This window comes from Salvelinus namaycush, chromosome 16 (assembly GCF_016432855.1).
Source record: "Salvelinus namaycush isolate Seneca chromosome 16, SaNama_1.0, whole genome shotgun sequence".
NCBI classification, from domain to species: domain Eukaryota; kingdom Metazoa; phylum Chordata; class Actinopteri; order Salmoniformes; family Salmonidae; genus Salvelinus; species Salvelinus namaycush.
The window spans coordinates 32,574,043-32,582,003 of NC_052322.1; positions in this window are offsets into that span (position 1 = coordinate 32,574,043).

The following is a 7,961-nucleotide window of genomic DNA, read 5'->3' on the forward strand; positions in this document are numbered from 1 at the left end:
AACTTCAGCACCACAATTGCCTTTACTTAACTTCTCTAGGATAGGGGGCAGCATTTTCACGTTTGGATGAAAAGCATACCCAAATTCAACTGCCAGCTACTCATCCCCAGAAGATAAGATATGCATATTATTAGTAGATTTGGAAAGAAAACCCTCTGAAGTTTCTAAAACTGTTTGAATCATGTCTGTGAGTATAACAGAACTTATTTAGCAGGCGAAACCCCGAGGACAAACCATTCAGATTTCTTTTTTTTTAGGTCACTCTCTTTTCAATGGATTTTCATTGGGAATAGAGATTTCTAATTGACCTTCTTGCAGTTCCTACCGCTTCCACTGGATGTCAACAGTCTTTAGAAATTGGTTGAGGGTTTTCCCTTTGTGTAATGAAGAAGTACGGCCATCTTGAGCGAGGGTCACTCGAAGTGTCCTGTTTGTTAGAGGCGCGTGACCAGAAAGCTAGCTACAGTTTGTTTTAATCCTGTATTGAACACAGATCATCCCGTCTTCAATTGTATCGATTATTTACGTTAAAAAATACCTAAAGTTGTATTACAAAAGTAGTTTGAAATGTTTTGGCAAAGTTTACAGGTAACTTTTGAGATATTTTGTAGTCACGTTTCACAAGTTGGAACCGGTGTTTTTCTGGATCAAACGCGCCAAATAAATGGACATTTTGGATATATATCGACGGAATTAATCGAACAAAAGGACCATTTGTGATGTTTATGGGACATATTGGAGTGCCAACAACAGAAGCTTGTCAAAGGTAAGGCATTAATTATATTTTTATTTCTGCGTTTTGTGTCGCGCCTGCAGGGTTGAAATATGCTTCTCTCTCTTTGTTTACTATGGTGCTATCGTCAGATAATAGCCTTGTTTGCTTTCACCAAAAAGCCTATTTGAATTCTGACATGTTGGCTGGATTCACAACCAGTGTAGCTTTAATTTGGTATCTTCCATGTGTGATTTAATGAAAGTTTGATTTTTATAGTAATTTATTTGAATTTGGCGCTCTGCATTTTCTCTGGCTTTTGGCCAAGTGAGACAGTAGCGTCCTGCCTAAACTCAGATTTTTGGATATAAATATGAACTTTACCGAACAAAACATACATGTATTGTGTAACATGAAGTCCTATGAGTGTCATCCGATGAAGATCATCAAAGGTTAGTGATTATTTTTATCTCTATTACTGCTTTTTGTTACTCCTCTCTTTGGCTGGAAAAATGGCTGTGTTTTTCTGTGGCTATGTACTGACCTAACATAATCGCAAGGTGTGCTTTCGCCGTAAACCCTTTTTGAAATCAGACATGTTGGCTGGATTCACAACAAGTGTAGCTTTATTTGGTGTCTTTCATGTGTGATTTCATGAAAGTTAGATTTTTATAGTAATTTATTTGAATTTGGCGCTCTGCATTTTTACTGGCTTTTGGCCAAGTGGGACGTTAGCGTCCCACATATCCCAGAGAAGTTAAATAACCTTTAAGGCCCATCAATCTTGTGCTAATTGCTGCATGCACACTAATTCAGTCATTCATAAAAATGCTTTTTTCCTCTAGTAATCTGGACTGGATGATTGACCAGGGAGTGGATGGAGACTTGGTGAAAGTGTCCACCACTGCACAAATGCTCACACACACACGCACGTGTACACATGCTCACGCACACACATACGTGCACAAACGCGCACGCACACACACACACACACACACACACACACACACACACACACACACACACACACACACACACACACACACACACACACACACGGTCCTAGACACTCTCGGAGGAGAGTCTGCAGATGGACTCTCTCTCCTACTGAGGAACTAACTCTAATCCATTATGACTGAGTTTATCATTCCTGCTGTGTTCTGCCTCTCTTGGCCACATAACACTACCTTTGGCTTATATGGTAGGACGGGCTGAGAGCCACTGTACAAAATCACTCAACAAGCACTCGTCCATAGTCCTTGAGAAAGGCTTTCCATAGATTGACAGATGGAGGCTATTAGGCTGTACAGTTACTAAATGCTGCTGGCAAATAGTTTTCCAACTATGAGCAGTGTTAACCAACAGATCTACAACGTGGACTGAAAGAAATGCTTCTGGAATTACTGTTCAAAACATAATAAATGCTGAGTCATTTAAAAGTGCTGAATGCCATAACAGTGAATTACAAGCATACAGAAAATTACAAGCATACAGTGTATTTTATGCTTGAAGCCACACAAGTAAAATCAAATGATGATGACTAATTGGGGGAAAAACTAGTGGGTAATGGGTAATGGGTAGTGGGTAATGGGTAATGGGTAATGGGTAGTGGGTAATGGGTAGTGGTTAATTGGTAGTGGGTAATGGTTAATGGGTAGTAGGTAATGGGTAGTGGGTAGTTGGTAATGGGTAGTGGGTAATGGGTAATGGGTAGTGGGTAATGGGTAGTGGGTAGTGGGTAATGGGTAGTGGGTAGTGGGTAATGGGTAGTGGTTGGAGTAGGACTGCACTCACTGCTCTCCATCAGTTGACATGCAGTTAGTGTGCTTTAGTCCATTACACCAACATAAAGAAGAGAGCTCTATGTTCAAACACACGTACACACGGACGCACACATCCACACACACAGACAGACACACACATCCACACACACAGACAGACACACACATCCACACACACAGACAGACACACACATCCACACACACAGACAGACGCACACATCCACACACACAGACAGACACACACATCCACACACACAGACAGACACACACATCCACACACACAGACAGACACACACATCCACACACACAGACAGACGCACACATCCACACACACAGACAGACACACACATCCACACACACAGACAGACACACACATCCACACACACAGACAGACACACACACATCCACACACACAGACAGACGCACACATCCACACACACAGACAGACACACACATCCACACACACAGACAGACACACACATCCACACACACAGACAGACACACACACATCCACACACACATCCACACACACAGACAGACACACACATCCACACACACAGACAGACGCACACATCCACACACACAGACAGACACACACACACATCCACACACACAGGCAGACACACACATCCACACACACAGACAGACACACACAGACAGACACACACATCCACACACACAAACATACACACACGCAGACAGACACACACATCCACACACACACATCCACACACACAGACAGACACACACATCCACACACACAGACAGACACACACGCACACATCCACACACACAGACATACACACACATCCACACACACAGACATACACACACATCCACATACACAGACAGACACACACATGCACACACACAGACAGACACACACGCACACATCCACACACACAGACAGACACAGACAGACAGACACACACATCCACACACACAGACAGACACACACATCCAAAGACACAGACAGACACACACGCACACATCCACACACACAGACAGACACACACATCCACACACACACACACACACACACACACACACACACACACACACACACACACACACACACACACACACACACACACACACACACACACACACAGACAGACACACACATCCACACACACAGACAGACGCACACATCCACACACACAGACAGACACACACATCCACACACACAGACAGACGCACACATCCACACACACAGACAGACACACACATCCACACACACAGACAGACACACACATCCACACACACAGACAGACACACACACATCCACACACACAGACAGACGCACACATCCACACACACAGACAGACACACACATCCACACACACATCCACACACACATCCACACACACAGACAGACACACACATCCACACACACAGACAGACGCACACATCCACACACACAGACAGACACACACACACATCCACACACACAGGCAGACACACACATCCACACACACAGACAGACACACACAGACAGACACACACATCCACACACACAAACATACACACACGCAGACAGACACACACATCCACACACACACATCCACACACACAGACAGACACACACATCCACACACACAGACAGACACACACGCACACATCCACACACACAGACATACACACACATCCACACACACAGACATACACACACATCCACATACACAGACAGACACACACATGCACACACACAGACAGACACACACGCACACATCCACACACACAGACAGACACACACAGACAGACACACACATCCACACACACAGACAGACACACACATCCAAAGACACAGACAGACACACACGCACACATCCACACACACAGACAGACACACACATCCACACACACACACATACACACACACACACACACACACACACACACACACACACACACACACACACACACACACACACACACACACACAGACAGACACACACATGCACACACACAGACAGACACACACGCACACATCCACACACACAGACAGACACACACATGCACACACTCACATGCACACTCGCACACAAACGCACACACAGACCGATGTGCACAGATTGTGGGATGGGATGGGCACAGTGAGTCCATTGCAGCAGGGAAGGCAGGCAGGGAAGGCAGCAGGGAAGGCAGCAGGGAAGGCAGCAGGGAAGGCAGCAGGGAAGGCAGTAGGGAAGCAGCAGGGAAGGCAGTAGGGAAGGCAGTAGGGAAGGCAGGCAGGGAAGGCAGGCGGGAAGGCAGCAGGGAAGGCAGTAGGGAAGGCAGGCAGGGAAGGCAGCAGGGAAGGCAGGCAGGGAAGGCAGCAGGGAAGGCAGTAGGGAAGCAGCAGGGAAGGCAGTAGTGAAGGCAGTAGGGAAGGCAGGCAGGGAAGGCAGGCGGGAAGGCAGCAGGGAAGGCAGTAGGGAAGGCAGTAGGGAAGGCAGGCAGGGAAGAAAGTAGGGAAGGCAGTAGGGAAGTCAGGCAGGGAAGGCGTGTGGAACACTGCATTTGCATTCCTCATTTAACCACAGTGAGGCTGTTTCTGTGGCAACCTGCTACCGAGCGGTAACTAAGTGACAGGAATATGCCTGTGTGTGTATGGTTCCTCTCTCCCTGCGGCATTGGCTTATTGATGAATGGGAAGAGGAAGACTCGGAACACGAGTAGAAAACGGGTCAGAAAATCCCACAATGGAAAAACTACAAACATACATACATGTACATCCATTCTCCATCACTACGTCATAATAACGGTCGTACATTATCTTCCTGAGGGGACACTGCAGTAACAACATAATGACTTCCTAAGTGGGGAGCTGCCACAGCAGGGTCCCTGTGACATTTACACTACTGGCGTTTCCTGGCAGTCAGTCTCAGGCAGAAGCTCTCCGCCCTTCAGGGAGTGAATGTCATGCTTGCGTTCACTATAAGTCAAGTAATTGTTACTGTTAGAGGAAAAAACATACAGCCAATGGCCAGTAAATTACTTCTATCACTGATGATGTGTAGTAGATCTAGAAAATCTAATGGACGTTCATCCCACATACACACCATCCTTATGTCTCTCCTCAGCTCTCATCCTGTCACCAGCCACTGCTGACACTTAAATTACAACCCCCTCCCCCCCACCATCGTGCTAGCTTTAATCACCTCTCCATAGGTGGCTGTGGGCAAAGTGATGATGAGGGCTGCGGAGGTGCATCAGCCAGCCCATACCCTAGTGGTAGGAGGGGGGAGGTAAGGGTCAGAGGGGTTAAGTAGGTCACAGCCCTGTAGCATTTCTAGCCACCAGGGTTATGCTCTCTGAGAGAGGAAGGATGAGAGAGGAAGAGAGGGGGAGAGAGACGGTGGCGGGGACAGGAGGAGAGGACTTAGCGGCAGCAGCAAGCCTGGCTGACATGTCTTTGTTCAGACCTAGTGCTGCAGTGTGCTGCAGTGCAGATGATGTCATCTCAACCTGCTGCCTGCTGCTCTGAATGCGATGCACGTATACTGCAGAGGGAGGAGGGAGGGAGCACAGAGCGGGAGGGAAGGAGGGAGGGAGCACAGAGTGGGAGGGAAGGAGGGAGGGAGGGAGCACAGAGCGGGAGGGAAGGATGGAGGGAGCACAGAGCGGGAGGGAAGGAGGGAGGGAGCACAGAGCGGGAGTGAAGGAGGGAGGGAGGGAGCACAGAGCGGGAGGGAAGGATGGAGGGAGCACAGAGCGGGAGGGAAGGAGGGAGGGAGCACAGAGCGGGAGGGAAGGATGGAGGGAGCACAGAGCGGGAGGGAAGGATGGAGGGAGCACAGAGCGGGAGGGAAGGATGGAGGGAGCACAGAGCGGGAGGGAAGGAGGGAGGGAGCACAGAGCGGGAGGGAAGGAGGGAGGGAGCACAGAGCGGGAGGGAAGGATGGAGGGAGCACAGAGCGGGAGGGAAGGAGGGAGGGAGCACAGAGCGGGAGGGAAGGAGGGAGGGAGCACAGAGCGGGAGGGAAGGAGGGAGGGAGCACAGAGCGGGAGGGAAGGAGGGAGGGAGCACAGAGCGGGAGGGAAGGATGGAGGGAGCACAGAGCGCTAGGGAAGGATGGAGGGAGCACAGAGCGGGAGGGAAGGAGGGAGGGAGCACAGAGCGGGAGGGAAGGATGGAGGGAGCACAGAGCGGGAGGGAAGGATGGAGGGAGCACAGAGCGGGAGGGAAGGAGGGAGGGAGGGAGCACAGAGCGGGAGGGAAGGATGGAGGGAGCACAGAGCGGGAGGGAAGGAGGGAGGGAGCACAGAGCGGGAGGGAAGGAGGGAGGGAGCACAGAGCGGGAGGGAAGGAGGGAGGGAGCACAGAGCGGGAGGGAAAGAGAGAGGTGAGCACAGAGTGGGAGGGAAGGATGGAGGGAGCACAGAGCGGGAGGGAAGGATGGAGGGAGCACAGAGCGGGAGGGAAGGATGGAGGGAGCACAGAGCGGGAGGGAAGGAGGGAGGGAGCACAGAGCGGGAGGGAAGGATGGAGGGAGCACAGAGCGGGAGGGAAGGAGGGAGGGAGCACAGAGCGGGAGGGAAGGAGGGAGGGAGCACAGAGTGGGAGGGAAGGATGGAGGGAGCACAGAGCGGGAGGGAAGGAGGGAGGGAGCACAGAGCGGGAGGGAAGGAGGGAGGGAGCACAGAGCGGGAGGGAAGGATGGAGGGAGCACAGAGCGAGAGGGAAGGAGGGAGGGAGCACAGAGCGGGAGGGAAGGAGGGAGGGAGCACAGAGCGGGAGGGAAGGATGGAGGGAGCACAGAGCGGGAGGGAAGGAAGGATGGAGGGAGCACAGAGCGGGAGGGAAGGAGGGAGCACAGAGTGGGAGGGAAGGAGGGAGGGAGCACAGAGCGGGAGGGAAGGAGGGAGGGAGCACAGAGCGGGAGGGAAGGAGGGAGGGAGCACAGAGCGGGAGGGAAGGATGGAGGGAGCACAGAGCGGGAGGGAAGGAGGGAGGGAGCACAGAGCGGGAGGGAGCACAGAGCGGGAGGGAAGGAGGGAGGGAGCACAGAGCGGGAGGGAGCACAGAGCGGGAGGGAAGGAGGGAGGGAGCACAGAGCGGGAGGGAAGGATGGAGGGAGCACAGAGCGGGAGGGAAGGAGGGAGGGAGCACAGAGCGGGAGGGAAGGAAGGAGGGAGCACAGAGCGGGAGGGAAGGAAGGAGGGAGCATGTATCCAGCCAAACAGAACTACAACAACACTCTAACATCACCAACAGCCTCCCTTGTGCCTTGTTCCTCCCTCTCTTGACAGTGTGTAATAGAAGACGTCTACACTGGTCACTAAGGCTGCAGTGACACAGAGCTCTGACTGACAGGGAGCCTGGCACATCATATGAACAGTAGCTGACTAATCCCTTACCCCAGAAAACACATGCAGGCATGTATTAGCTGACAAACAGGAGCTGCTCAAACTGGGTTTGTGTGTTTGAGTGAACAACGGTTTTGTTTCAAATCAAATGAAGGACAGGTCAACATATTCTCATT